This window comes from Puma concolor, chromosome D2 (genome assembly GCF_028749965.1).
Source record: "Puma concolor isolate L17-30 chromosome D2, mPumCon1.1.hap2, whole genome shotgun sequence".
In the NCBI taxonomy this organism is placed as follows: domain Eukaryota; kingdom Metazoa; phylum Chordata; class Mammalia; order Carnivora; family Felidae; genus Puma; species Puma concolor.
The window spans coordinates 68881867-68897919 of NC_141677.1; the positions used below are offsets into that span (position 1 = coordinate 68881867).

The window sequence follows — 16053 nt, forward strand, 5'->3', positions numbered from 1 at the left end:
TTATGGGAAGAACCCTGGAACAGATGGAGGGATTGCTCAAAGCCGCAATACAGCCCCTCCTGACCTCCTCACACCGGAGGTGAGGGATGTGACTCCAAGCCTAGATAACCATCATTGCTCCATCCACTTAACACTGAGCACCTGCTAGAACCTGGGATTCAGCGGAGGAACAAGAGCCGAGCGGCCCCACCCTCATGGAGTTCACGAGTACTAACGACTTTCACTGGACTTTTTGTCCCAGACTGGAGCTGGCCTCTGAAGTTGGACCGATGTCTCCGGCCCCACACGATCCCCTTGCCCAGCTCCCCTCTTCTGGGGTCCAGCTTTATCTTCTCCCATCTGGTCCCAGCATACTCCATGCCCAAGCTCCCTGGATATGGCATCCTGTACACCTGGCTGTGTTGACCCGTGCTAATAACGGAGCCCTGCCTCGGTGCATCCCATAGTTTCTCTTGTATTGTTTAACTTGTTTTGAACACTGCATTCGTCTTGGCCCCACCTCCACCCTCACTGGAGTAAAAAAAAGAAGAGAGTTTTTAAATTAACATATATTTAAATATTTAAATATGGGGGTGCCTGGGTGGCTTAGTTGGTTAAGCGTCTGACTCTTCAGATGGCTCAGGTCATGATCTCAGGGTTTCGTGAGTTTGAGCCCCGCGTGGGCTCTGCACTGACATCACAGAGCCTGCTTGAGATTCTCCCTCTTTCTCTGCTCCTCCCCCACTTGCACTCTCTGTCTGTCTCAAGATAAATAAATAAACTTTGGAAAAAAAAAAAAAAGAAGAAGAAGAATAGAGTTCCTATTGAGCCCTAGTCCTTTCTCAGTGATTTGGCTAATAGCAGAGGTATGTAGTAAGCCCCTACTATGCACCACAAACCAAGCGAGGCGGGCACACAGGCATCATCAAATTTAATCCTCACTGCAGCTCTGGACAAATGTTTTTTGTTATCTCCATTTCCAGATGCACAAACTGAGCCTCAGGTATTAGGTCACACAGCTAATAAAAGGTAGAGCGAAGATGAAGTTACTTCACTGCTCTTGTACCCCTCTGTGCACCTGGAATATGCAGGAGATGCTTTTATCCATTGGGCTTTTGTTTGCAAGGAAGGGTCCCCTCGGGCCACATTAAGGAAAAGTGTTTGTGGATAGAGGTAAATAGCATCTACTTGCTCTTGACACACTGGCTTTCTGACGGTCACTAAACATGCCACATTCCCTCCTGCCTCAGGACCTTTACACATGCTGTTTGCCCTTCCTGGAACACATTTCTCCCCTAAATTCACCCTTCAACTAAATAACTCCCACTGGTCTTCATGTCTCAGCTCAATGTTCTCCTTCCCAGGGAGGGTCTCTCAGGCTCCCAGACTAGGTCAGATGTCTCTGTTCATGTCTCCTGGCTCCCTATCTATATTTTTTCTTCATATTTCACCAAAGTTTAAAAATTATTCATTTATCTGTGATTATTCTATTAATGGCTCTCTTCTCCAGACTAGAAGCACCGGGAGAGCAAAGATTATCTTTCATTTCAAGAGGGACCCAGCAAGGGCCTGATTTATAGTGGGTATTCAGCAAGTACTGGTTGAATGAAGCAGTGAATAAACAGCAAACCGGGAAGGAAAAGCCCTTAGAACCCGAAGCTGGGCTCTCCATTTCCCTCAAAGACTGTGCTATCCTCTACACATAAGCTCCTTGACCCCATGCCATTTGCCAAATCCTCCCCAGACCTAGAGGAAACAAGTTTCCTAGATTCAATGACTGCTACCCTATTGGTCAGAGTTTATGTCACCACATCACCCCAGTGGTCACCGCTCAGTTACTCTAGGCTCAGGTGTCCATCCTGGGACCAATCAGTTTCCTCTACGTTCAGAAACCTGTCTAGACCAGACTCCCTGAGTTGGGCTGTAGGTAGGGCAGTTTCTGCTAGAAGGGGCAGGGATCCTGCCATGCACTTGGCTAACTTGCCATGTAAAGTACTCAATTAATGCCAGTAGACTGAGTATTGGATAAGAAGACTGCCATATAGCTTGGGCACAATGAAACTCAACCCTACCGGTCTTGTCTGACTGCCAGTGAGCACCCCAAGGTGATCAATTATGATACCTAAATTTTATACTATGGTAGTATTTATTTATAATGGTAAATCAAATCGCTTCCCACCTACATACCTACCACCATTCACTTATAAAGTTAACAGAAACTGACAAGCCACTAGGTGGGAGTTCAAAATAGACCCTTGAAGCATCTGTACAGTTTTCATCCTGGGCTTTTCCAGCAGCCAAAAGAAAATGTACTGCTTGGGAGGAAAAACCTCTAAGATAGCAAAGCCTCGAATATATCTCTATGATAGGACGATGAAAAAAATGTATTTCCAGCCTATGAGTAAAAGGACAGTAGACTTAGAATCAGGAAGCTAGCTGCCAGATCTAGGGAACCTAACTACTCAGAACCTTTAAAAAAGATCTTTGAAGGGCACCTGGGTGCCTCGGTTGCTTAAGCACCCAACTTGGGCTCAGATCATCATCTCAGGGTTCGTGAGTTCTCATCAGGCCTCACACTGGCAGTTCGGAGCCTGCTTAAGATTTTCTCTCTCTCTCTCTCTCTCTCGATCTCTCTCTCCTCTCTGCCCCTCCCCTGCTCACTCTTTCTCTCTTTCAGAACAAATAAATAAAAATATTTTTGAAAAAGCACTTACAATTGGCAGGCTGCATGCTGGGTATTTTGGGTACTTTCTCTCTCCAAAAGGCCACAAGACCCCAGCAGAGTAGACTTTGTTAGCCCTGTGTACAGATGATAAAACTGAGAGATCACAAACCCAGCCTAAGGTTACGTAGCTAGAGCCCGTGGATGTCAGAGCCAGGATACCCAACCCGCAATGGGCCCCCAAAGCCATACTCTTTCCTCTGCACTGCTCTGTGTTCCAGAAAAGGAAATTCAAAAGCATCTCAGTTGTGTGTCCATGTCTACGTACCTTAAACGTGGTCATGAAATCCGTTTGTTCTTGAGCACAGGGTTTCTAGAGACCTCATTGTAAGAGCTCATTCACTTGACAGCCCTCTCTTTCAACATCACTGAATTGTTAGATTTGGGAGTTGGATTTCAGGAAGGACGTGGACAAACTGGTGTGTTTACAGATAACGGACAATGAAGGGATTGGAAACTGTGTTATATTAAGAAGGGTAAGGAAAGGTAGTGATGCGTGACCTGCAGAGGGGAGCCAATGAATTGTCTCACTGAAGCTGTATAGAGTGGTGTCTGGGAACTCAGGGGCTGGAGTGTCATAAGCCTGAATGTGAATTCCGGCTCTGGCATTTGCTAAATGTGTGGACATGGACAAGTTACCTCATGGCTCTAAGTCTTGAAGTTCTTATCCATAAAAGGGGTGGACTAATTGAGTCTACCTTGTGGGTACAGTTTGAAAGAGTAAATGCGATGAGGAATAATTGTCTACTATGAAGGCAAAGACACAGTAAATCCTCAATGAATAGTGGTCATGGTTATTAATTACAGTAATTACAGCATTGAACTACCCACTGGTGTGAAGGCTGGGCAAGCAGAAGTGGGATTTCTATTGGAAAGGTTGCCATGAGAGGATTCAAGGCTCAGGGCCTTTGCACCTGTTCCTTCCTCTGCTTCCTTCCTTTCCTTCTTCACCTACTCATTTATGAAGGGCCTTTGCACCTGTTCCTTCCTCTGCTTCCTTCCTTTCCTTCTTCACCTACTCATTTATGAATCTCTGCAGTGCATGATTTCATTTTTTCAGGGAAATCTACCCAGACTTCAGGATTCTGTATTAAATGTTCCCCTGGTATCTATACCTTCCCTTCGGAGTGCTAGCAAAATGGGAATTAAATAAGGATGTTCATTCTTTTTAAGTTTATTTTATTTTGAGAGAGAAAGAGAGCATGTGTGCAAGCAGGGGGTGGGGGGAGCAGGGAGAGGGAGAGAGAGAATCCCAAGGAGACTCCAATGTGGGACTCGAACCCATGAACCGTGACCTGAGCCAAAATCAGGAGTTAGATGCTTAACCGCCTGAGCCACCCAAGCACCCTTGATGTTCATTATTTTTAAAAATCAACTTTATTAAGGTATAATTTACATAGTATGAAATTCTCTCATTTAAATGTTATAATTAAATGACTCTTGACAACTGTATATATACAGCAATGTTAACACCATTGCAATCAAGATATAGGCTATTTTCTTCACCTCCAAAATGTCCTTGTGCCCCTTTGTATTTACTCCTTTTTCCCTACCCCAGCCTCTAGCAATCACTAATATTTTCCTTCACTATAACTGTGCCTCTTATAGAATTTCATATAAATGGGATCAGATAGGATGCAGGTTTTTGAGTCTGCATTATGTTACTTAGCATAATGCATTTAAGGTTCATCTATGTTATCATGACTACTAATAATTCATTTCCTGGGGTGCCTGGGTGGCTCAGTCAGTTTAGTGTCCAACTCTTGATTTCAGCTCAGATCATGATCCCAGGATCATGGGATCCAGCCCCGCATTGGGCTCCACACAGAGTGTGAAGCCTGCTTGGGAATCTCTCTCTCTCCTTCTGCCTCTGCTTGTGTACTTTCTTGCTCTTTAAAATAAAAAAAATAAATAAAATAAAAAGATATATAAGTATCAAAAAATAATTCATTTCTTTTTATGCTTTAATAGTATTATATGGTATAGATATGCCAACATTTGTTTATCAATTCACCTACTGATGGACATTTGTGTTGTTTCCTACTTTGGGCTGTTATGGATAAAGCTGCTATGGACATTTGTGGACATGTTTCTGGTCATGTGGTAAGTTGCATTCCTACCATTAATGAATGAGAGTTCCAGTTGCTCTATATTCTAGCTTATAGTTGGTATTGTCAGTTTTGTTGAGTTTAGCCATTCTGGTAGTATGTCGTATGTAGTGGTACCTCACTGGATTTTTTTAGTTTATATTTCTTTCTTTTTCTTTTCTTTCTTTCTTTCTTTTCTTTTCTTTTCTTTTTTTTTTTTTTTTTTTGGTATTCTGGCATTTTATTAAGGAAGGTATGTAAAAATATAGTGAGCTATGGAAATTTTTATAAAGTGATCATAAATTCAAAGACAGCAATTCACCAAATGACAATTTTCAAACACTTAAAATATACAGTTTATGTACCTATTTAGAAATATACCTCAGAGTCTTCACATAAAAGCATGACTAATAATTTTCAAAAATAATATTTTTATCGTGATTTTTCTCCACTAGTGGGAAATTAAAATGGTGACAGAGAAGTTTATTATATCACAATAATTTCTTTCTTTTTTCCTTTATCTTTTATATAAAATTAGCAATTTTCAAATTACCTTTTCTCTATGTATATTCTTATAGAAATAATACTAGAGGAGCTTTTAAGTTAGCCATAGCTAAATGCTATGCCTCTGTGACCAATTATAATATAGAGTTTTATAGTTACCATTTCATAATAGCTCTTTATTGGAATTGACTGACTAAAAGAATACAGTTCTAAATGTCCAATTTTAGTTTATGTAAATTTCAACAAATTTTTAACAATTCTTTTTACCTAATAACGTTTCAGCTTTGGAAGATACAATGGGTTAAGAATTATACTTTTTTGTTACATACATATGAATATTGACTCATATATATACGTGTGTGTGTGTATATATATATATATATATATATATATATATACACACATACAGTTTCACCCAGTAATTTATGCAATCAAAAAAACCAAAACTCATTGGCAACATTTTTGACTACGTTTTCAATATCTTTAATAATTTAAAGAACAGGAAAAAAAAAGCACTTCTAGAACTGTACTTACAGAAAAAGAAATGCAGAAGAGAAATGTGCACTGTAAAACTTCATAATATTTATTTTTTGATTTAGTTTCGAGTTTGCAATAAGTTTAAATAGAAAAATGTTAGAAAATTAAAGGTATCAAAAGGCTTAAGTCAAACTGAACAAATTTAAAAACTCACTAACCCAGAGCATGCACTGCTCCTCTAAGCCTGCTGGAGTTCTTGATTTGTTTTAATCACACGGACAGCACTTTCTTTGAACTGCAGCTCACAAAAATTTTCAAGAAACTTTGCCATTTCTTCTGCAACAGTATCCAGGAAAGTTTGTTTAATGAATTTCACCGTTGAGGTGGGAGCTAAAACTTCATGTAGTGTGTTAAAATCCTCTTTTATCATTGAGTATAACTTAAGCATTGTACTTTGGTATCCATGAGCCATTATGTCTAAATTCGATTCTCTGCTATAAGCAGGAAAACAGTTCTGTAGGAGCTCAGCCAACAGTTTATTCTGTATGCTTTGGTACTTGATTATAACTTCCGATTCTGGATAAAGAAACAACAGTTGTTGTATGCACTGCTTTTTCAACCAAATTTTGTGCTGTGAATTGATGATTTCATTATGGCTTTGTAATTTGTTCACTGAGAAGCGTCAAAGATGCAGTCTTATGTTATCCCAGATGGACTGTGCATCCATGGAGGAATCATCTTCAACAGAATGAAGAGAAGTCCCAGAGAGGAAATGGAAAGATGCTCCACTTAGAGTTGCCGGGAATGAAGTGCTGCTCTGGCAGGAGAGATCCCAAAGTGAATCCAGGATCACTTCTTCTTGATTCAGTTCACTCTTCAACGAATCTTGTGGTGTTTTGAGGAATTTCATCAAATCTCCATGGGGAAGGGAAGGTGACTTGGATGAATTACAATTATAGTTATCTAGCCACTCAAAACAGTCAGTTGTCGTTTGCAGCTGCACCTCTGGACACTGCTTGTTAACTTCAGATTGTATTTCCTTAATGCAATGTTCTATGCTTGTAGCGTTTTGTTCTATCTTTTCATCAATGTCACTGAGTGACAATGTCACTGACATTTCACAAATGTCACTGCTTAAACTCCAAGTCTCCAGGAAGAGTTCGTATTTCTATAATTACTAATGATGTTGAGAATTCATGTATTTACTGGTCATTCATAGATCTGCTTTAGTAAAGTATCTATTGAAAATTTTCTTTAAATGAGTTATATGTTTCATTATTGAGGTTTAAAAATTACTTATATATTCCACTGACCTATATATCTATCCTTATACCAGTACCACACTCTCTTGATGACTTTCATTTTGAAGTATATTTTGAAATTGAGAAGAGTGAGTCTTTCAACTCTTTGTTCTTCTTTTTCAAGATTGTTTTAGTTATTCTGGATCTTTTGAATTTTTACATGAATTTTAGTAGTAGCTTGTCAGTCTCCACCAAAAAATCAGCTAGGATTTTGATAGAGTGTGTGTTGAATGTGTAGGTCAATTTGGGGAGTATTGCCATCATAACGATGTTAAGTCTTCTGGTCCGTAAACGTCGGGCATGTTCCCATTTCTTTAGATCTTTTTTTTTATTTCAACGGTTTTGTAAGTTTTTAGTGTAAGTCTTGCACTTCTGTCATTAAATGTATCCATAAGTGTTTTTTATGCCATTGTAAATGGAGTTCTTAGCCTAATTTCATTTCGTGGATTGATTTTTTTTAAGATTTTATTTACAGGACGCCTGGGTGGCTCAGTTGGTTAAGCATCTGACTTCAGCTCAGGTCATGAACTTGCAATTTGTGGGTTTGAGTCCCGTGTTAGGCTCTGTGTTGACAGCTCAGAGCCTGGAGTCTGCTTTGGATTCTGTATCTCCCTCTCTCTCTGTTCCTCCCCCACTTGAACTCTGTCTCTCTCTCTCTCTAAAATATGAATAAAGATTTTATTAAATTAAAAAAAAAGATTTTATTTATTTAAATAATCTCTACACCTAACATGAGGCTTGAACTCAAGACCCCCAAGATCAGGACTCACATGCTCCACCAACTGAGCTAGCCAGGCTCCCCTACATGGATAGATTTTTGAATGCTGATCAAACCTTGCATTTCTGGGATACACCCCACTTTACCATGACATGTTATCTTTCTTATATATTGCTGGGTTTGAGTTGCTATATTTCATTTTAGATTTTTGTACCTATGTTTATGAGGGAGGTATATAGTCTTATATTTGTCTAGTTTTTGTATCAGGATAATTCTGCTCTTGTAAAATGATTTAGGAAGAGTTCCTTCCTCTTCCAACTTCTGTAAGAGGTTGTATAGAATTGGCATTATTTCTTCCTTAAATATTTGGTGGAACTTACCAGTGAAGTCATTGGAGACTGAGGTTTTCTTTTGTCTTTCCTTGTTTTTGTTTTTCCAGACAAGTCTGGTTAGAAATTTATCAATGTTATTCATATTTTCCAAATAACTAGCTTTTGGTGTTAATGATTTTTATGTATGATTTGTCCATTTTCTATTTCATTGTTTATCTCTCTTATATTTATTTTTCCCTCCTCTCATTTACTTTGGGTTCAATTTGCTTTTCCTTTTCTACTTTCTTAAGGTGATAATCTCTCATTGATTTTATACTTTCTTCTTTTCTAAAAAAAAAAAATTTTTTTGAGAGAGAGACAGAGAGAGACAGAGAGAGAGAGAGTTAGGAGAGGAGACAGGCAGATGGAAGAGAGAGAGAATCCCAAGCAGGCCCCATGCCCAGGGTGGAGCCCCATGTGGGGCTCAATCTTATGACTCTGGGATCATGATCTGAGCTGAAATCAAGAGTTGGATGCTAGGGGCTCCTGGATGGCTCAGGCAGTTAAGCATCCGACTCTTGGTTTTGACTCAGGTCACGATCTCACCATTCATGAGTTTGAGGTTCACATTGACTCTGTGCTGCCAATGTGGAGCCTGCTTGCGAGTCTCTCTCTCTCTCCCTCTCTCTGTCCCTCCCTTGCTTAGTGCTCTCTCTCTCTCTCTCGGAATAAATAAATAAACTTAAAAAAAATTTTTTTAAAAGAGTTGGATGCTCAATTGACTGAGCCATTCAGGTGCCCCTGAACTTTCTTCTTTACTAATATAAGCATTTAAATCCATGGATTTTCCTGTAAACACCCTACAAATTTTGATAGTTTGTGGTTCCATTCTCATTCAGTTCAAACCATATTCTAATTTCTCTTATAATTACTTTTTTATCTATTTAGTTAATTTCCAAAATTTGGAAGATTTTCTATATATCATTCCGTTGTTGATTTCTAGTTTTATTTTATTTAGTTTTTATTTAAGAGAGAGAGCATGAGCTGGGGAGAGGGGCAGAGAGAGAATCCCAGCCAGACTCCATGCCCACCTCAGAGCCCGACTTGGGGCTCAATCCCATGACCCCCAGATCATGACCTGAGCTGAAATCAGGAGTTGGATGCTCAACTGACTGGGCCACCCAGGTGCCCCTGTTGATTTCTAGTTTAATTCTGTGGTGGTCATGGAACATACTTTGCATGATTTTGATTCCTTAATTTTTTTTTTTTTTTTAAGTAGGCTCCATGCCCAATGTGGGGCTTAAACTCACAACCCTGAGATCAAGAGTTGAGTGTTCTACCAACTGAGCCACCCAGGCACCCCTGAGCTTTTAAATTTATTAAGACTGATTTTAGGGCCCCAGATATGGTCCGCTCTCAGTGAATGTTTCACATGCATTTGGAAAACAAATGTGTGTTCTGCTGTTTGGGGGTGGTGTTATGAAAGGTCAGGCCGAGTTGATTGATAATGCGGTTCAAGTCCTCTCGCTCCTTACTAACAGTCTATCTACTCTTTTATCAATTTCTGAAAAAAGAGTGTGAAGTCCTCACCTACAGTTGGAATTTACCTGCTTCCCCTTTCGGTTCCATCAGTTTTTGTTCAATGTTTTCTGAAGCTCCGTTAGGGTGTGGCAACCCTCAGGTCTGGTGTGTCCTTATCCCTGGTGATATTCTTTGTTCTGTAGTCTATATTGCCTGATATTAATATCGCTACTCCAGCTTTCTTTTGATTAGTGTTACCATGGTGCATCTTTTCATTTTACCTTTAACCTGTGTGTTTATATTTAGATTTGTTTTCTTGTGCACAGCATAGAGTGGGGACTTGCTTTCTTTACCCAATCTATCTCTTTTAAATTACCTTTAAGGTAATTATTGAGATGTTGAGCTTGAATCTACCATTTTGCTATTAGCGTTTTATTTGTCCCCTCTGTTCTTTGTACCTGTTTTCCTCTTTTCCTGACTTCTTTTCAACAAATTGAGTATTTTCTATAACTTCACATTGTCTCTACTGTTGGCTTATGGATTATGCTTACTTGGTTGTTGTTAATGGTTGTGCTAAGGCTTAAAAGATACACCTTTAATGTATCATTACCTTCAAAAGGTACTATTGCTTTGCATGTAGTGAAAGAACTTATAATAATTTACTTACATGTCCCCCTCCCTAGTCTTTCTACTCACGTAGTGATTTTAGTTCTACATAAGTTATAAGTCTTATAATAACTTGTGATTCTTTCCACTTTAAACAGTTGCTTCTTTTTTAAATAAGGAAATGAGGAAAAAAATTTTAGATCCTTGATTTGTATACTTGGGTAGCCCAGGAAGTGTGAGGGTGGCCTCGCTGCTGTATCTTGAGGGTGACTTCCAGTGAGAATACCAGAAAGGCCCAGAGTCCCCAGCTGCCTACAGCTCTACTCCAGGCCACATGGCCTCCTTTGGTGGATGGTCTCTCTTGGTTACTGTCCTCATAGTGGACAGGGCTCACATAGCTCCATAGTTGAGCTTCTAAGTCCCTTTTCCCTACAGATGTCAATAGTCAAGGACAGCTGTGATACGCTGTGTTTACAGGGGGGCACCTGGGTGGCTCAGTCACTTGAGTGTTTGTTGATTTTGGCTCAGGTCGTGATCGCATGGTTCCTGGGATCAAGCCCCGCCTAAGGCTCTGCACTGACAGCACAGAGCCTCCTTGGGATTCTCTCTCTCCCTCTCTCTCTGCCCCTCCCCTGCTCATGCTCTCTAAATAAATAAATAAATAAATAAATAAATAAACTTTTAAAAAAATTTAAAGTTTTCAGGGGCATTGACCTTCAATGCCAGAGCATTCATAATCATGATGGCTCACATTTATTGAGCTTTTTCTATATGACAAACACCCTGCTAAACCCTTTGTGTGCATTACCTCTTCATTCTCACTGCAATTTGATGAGGTAGATACTGCTATTATTCCCTTAAAAATTTTTTTTTAATGTTTACTTATTTTTGAAGGAGAAGGAGAGACAGAGCATGAATAGGGGAGGGGCAGAGTGAGAGGGAGACACAGAATTGAAACAGGCTCCAGGCTCCGAGCTGTCAGCACAGAGCCCAACACAGGGCTTGAACTCACGAGCTGTAAGATCATGACCAGAGCCGAAGTAAAGCGTTGGATGCTTAACCAGCTGAGCCACCCAGGCGCCCCATGACTCTCCTTTTACAAATGAGAAAATGGAGGCAAGAAGGTTTAAGTAAATTGCCCAAAATCATACAGCAAGATCTATAAGGGAACCAAGACTTGTTTGGTGTCTTGGTGGTTGGACATCAGAGCCAACCACTCTTAAGTGCTGAGTTCCCTGCTTCCCCAGTGACCTGCCCAGGGACATTTTGCCACCCTCTTAACACACACAGTTCCCCTGATATTGTACACTTGGAAAACCTCTGGGTTTGGGGCCCCGTGTCTCCCTGTTCCTTTCTGTACATCAGGGCCTGTGACTGAAGACCACATACCATGTTGATCGGTGTGGGTTAGTGGAGAGAGCACCGGACTGGGAGCCAGCACACTCTGCTCTCATTCCAGCTCCATGGCTCACCAGTCATAACATGTTAGTTAATGTCTCTGGGTTTGTAGTTTCTCAATACCTAAGTCAAGGGGATGGAATTAGATCATCTCAAAGGCTTCTTTAAGACCAACATCCTGTGAGTCTTTGAATTAGTGACCTTGCCGATAGAGAGCTAATAATTACCTAACTTGACAAGACATCTAAGATTTATTTGCTTTGGTAATATTTATCAAAACCACAGAGCTTAGCCACTCACTTTATGCTCATATCTCTTCTCTGGCTTCCTGTTTATCCCAGAGGTTATCTTTTCAAACTGCCCTTTGGGCTTATAAAATTTCCTTTGTGTTCACTACGTATTATTAAGTGAACAAAAAGCAGGTTACAAAACTGTATGTATCCCATTTTATTACAAAAACAAATGTGTGTGTCTACTTACATATATAGAATACATATACTGTATATTCAATATATACAATAAAATACATAAACATGTATAATGCAATAGATTTATATTACATAAATATATAAATATAAGTGTATGCACACATATATATATATATATATTTTAATGTTTATTATTTTGAGAGAGAGACAGAACGTGAGCAGAGGAGGGGCAGAGAGAAAGGGAGACACAGATTCCGAAGCAGGCTCCAGGCTCTGAGCTGTCAGCACAGAGCCCGATGCAGGGCTCAAACCCACAAACTGTGAGTTCATGACCTGAGCAGAAGTCGGACTCTTAACTGACTGAGCCACCCAGGTGTCCCATATGCACGTTAATTAATTAGTTTTATTTTTAATTTTATTAAAAAAATTTTAATGTTTATTTTTGAGAGAGAGACAGAGACAGAGACAGAGTGTGAGCAAGGGGGTGCAGAGAGAGAGGGAGACAGAGAATCCGAAGCAGGCTCCAGGCTCTGAGCTGTCAGCACAGAGCCCGGCTCAAACCCACGAGCTGCGAGATCATGACCTGAGCCAAAGTCAGCCGCCCAACCGACTGAGCCACCCAGGCACCCCTTAATTTTATTTGAGAGAGAGGGAGAGAGAGAGAGAGAGAGAGAGAGCAGGGAAGAGGGACAAAATCTTTTTTTTTTAAATATTTATTTATTGAGGGGAGGAAGGGCAGAAAGAGATGTATGTATGTTTATATTAAGGTTTAAAATTTTATAGTTCAAAAGGATGTACATCAAAAGGTTAGAATGACTTCTTCTGGATGGCGGAAAAACCAGTGATTTCCATTGTATTTTTTCATTGTATGTTTTTGTCCTTTGCAATTTCTGTCCAGTGGAATTGCTTATACTTTTAATACTTATTGCTTATAAACACAGTAGCTCACAAACCAATGAATAATGTTTCCTTTGGATTCAGAATCTTCTCGTCCCTTTAACTTTGCCTCTGGTGTCTTCTCCTGTGTTGATTACATATCTTTCTGTCTTAAGTAACAAGACAAGGGGAATGAGGTACTTGATACACAGAGTAATCAAGGAATCAGCCTTCTCTAGACCCAGCTTTTTGGCTGTCCCCCCCCACCGCACCTCCTTCATTCACTCTCCTTTTCTCTCATGTCCATATGGACTAACATTTTCCCCAAAAGGCCTTCCTACTTCCAGTTTCTCCTTCTACGATCAATCTTGGGCACTTCCAGCATTCATTCACTCATTCATTCATCAACAATTATGCATAATTAGTATAATAATGGAGTAAGTGTGTAGTGTCGAGATAAGAACTGGGGTTCAAGTCCTAGGTATACTAGGATCATGTGAAAAGCCCTTGGAAAACTATAAAGTCTGGATCAGTGGGAACTGTCATTGCCCCGGTCCTGTACTGAGCACCATGGGGAAATAATAATGAAGAGACTCTGCCTTTAAGGAGCTTAAAATTGTTTAAGAGGATCAAGGTCTAAAATACAAAGGGGGAAGAAGAGGACAGGGAGAGATGCAGAGATAATATTCATAGACATGAGAACGAACAGCTGGGTTCTGCAGAGGAGGAAGTACGAGTCAAGAATCACCATGAGGGGCGCCTGGGTGGCGCAGTCGGTTAAGCGTCCAACTTCAGCCAGGTCACGATCTCGCGGTCCGGGAGTTCGAGCCCCGCGTCGGGCTCTGGGCTGATGGCTCAGAGCCTGGAGCCTGTTTCCGATTCTGTGTCTCCCTCTCTCTCTGCCCCTCCCCCGTTCATGCTCTGTCTCTCTCTGTCCCAAAAATAAAATAAACGTTGAAAAAAAAAAAAAAAATTAAAAAAAAAAAAAAAAAAAAAAAAAAAAGAATCACCATGAGGTTTGGGACCAGGGTGGCTGGGAAAATGGTGGCACCATTTGTCCATTTATCAATCTACAAATACACAAATACACATTGTTCATTTATTCCACAAATACACATTGAGCATCTGCCACCAGCCCAGTACGGTCCTAGGTGTTGAAGATGGAGCAGCAAACAAAATAGGTGACAATGCCCCACCTACCCCATTCTGCTTACATTCTATGGACAACTAGAGAAAAAGGAAGTAAACAAGTACATAAACAAGATCATTTCCAAAGGTGATAAGTGCTATGAAGAAAATAACACTGGGTGTGTATCAGAGAGCAACCAAGGGAGGTGACATTTGGGCTTACGTGTCATTAGCTGAAATAGAAGTAAGGGGCTGGACTGAGGAGGAAAATGGTGAATTTCATGGTAGCATTGCTGACTCAGAGATGTTAAAATTCGCCTCTCGAAAATATTTTAACCTCTTCTCAAATTCTGCATCATATCATTCTCTGGCTCAGAAACATTCAGTGGTTTTCATTGCCCTCTGGACAGAATCCCCATTCTTTAGCTGGGCATTCAAGGGCCTTCACAATCTCACCCAGCCAGCCCATCTGCCTGTCCCTCCCTTGTCCCCGTCCTCATGTGAACCTTCCATTCTGGCCTCAACGACCTCTTCACTGTCTCCATTGAGGCTATGTGCCTTTACATCCTCCTACTTCAGTCCTAAGAAAGTCTCCTCTCCTAAATTCTCTAGTCTATAATGGTCCTACTCTTCTTGGAGCTCAGCCCTTTTCTCTGTCTGTCTGATCTTCTACTTTGTTTAAATGTCTCATAAGAGGGGCGCCTGGGTGGCGCAGTTGGTTAAGCGTCCGACTTCAGCCAGGTCACTATCTCGCGGTCCGTGAGTTCGAGCCCCGCGTCGGGCTCTGGGCTGATGGCTCAGAGCCTGGAGCCTGCTTCCGATTCTGTGTCTCCCTCTCTCTCTGCCCCTCCCCCGTTCATGCTCTGTCTCTCTCTGTCCCAAAAATAAAAAAAAAAAAAAACGTTGAAAAAAAAAATTAAAAAAAAAAATAAATGTCTCATAAGTAAGGGAGGGTCCAACTCTCCAATAAGAACGCAGTCTCCCTGAGGGAGGGGCTCGCCCTTGCATGATCCTTTCTCCATTGGATTTGCTCTGGTAGACCTGCCCAGAAACACATTAAGTAGCTCTACGGATCAATTATCTTGCATAAACATGCAGAGGGAAAGACAGAATAAGAAGAATCCAGAAAACCAAAGAATTTCCCACCCAAGTTCCCAGAGCCAGGAGATGACAGGATTCACCGAGGTCAAGTGTTCAGAATCAATCAACAGGGAGTCATTCAGTTTGCTAGAGGAATTAGAAGTCGGAACGAAAGCCATCCAGGGATGAACCTACTTGGCACTGTCTGCCCTGAGCCAGAGAGATCTCGAATTCCTCCCATCCCTCCATCCATAAGACCGGCAGAGTCCTGGTTTCTAGGATAAAGTAATCCACCACCCCTCTCCAAGTCTTCTCACCTCACTGTCCTCAATTTTGTCATAATTTCCTCCTTTTAACCTACCGGGGATGGGGCTAAAAAGCAGGATGATGGGGAGCCAGCGGTCCCCCGCCCTTCCCTCTTCCCCTTCAGCAGCATTTGATATTGATGTTCAACTTCTGGTGCTTTGAGGATGTCGGTGCAGGGGGAGGTTAGGAGTGGGACACGTGACTGTCAGGATGGATGTTTGGGATGAAAGTCCGTGCTGTAAACACGTATTCATCATGACACTCCTCTGTGTGTCTTTCATCTGGGCAATCTCAAAGCCCTGGACAAATGGTAATTAATTTTCACAGCAGCTCCACAGGGGGATGCAGGGCTGTCTGCCAAGGGCCGGAGGGGCATTTTCCCAGCACCGCTCTGCCACCCCTTACTGCTCACTCCCAGCTGCTGTCTACCCCCAAGGTGACCATGCCAGGTGGATAGGGTGCCTAGCTCTTAGACTCCCTCCCATGACTTCTCTGCCTAGAAGGCTGCAGAGGGGCAGATGGAGACTCCCAACCACCCTCCTGCCCCCACCTCTACCCTGCTTTCCCAGAGGGTGACTAAGAGTGAACGAGGGCAGGAGTGGGAGCATTTC

At 41.3% G+C, this 16053-nt stretch overlaps 1 pseudogene; it reads right to left on the bottom strand.

Moving 5' to 3' along the window:
- Nucleotides 1–5982: 5982 nt before the first annotated feature.
- LOC112854292 (uncharacterized protein KIAA0825 pseudogene) lies at nt 5983–6886 on the bottom strand (annotated as a pseudogene).
- Nucleotides 6887–16053: the final 9167 nt, after the last annotated feature.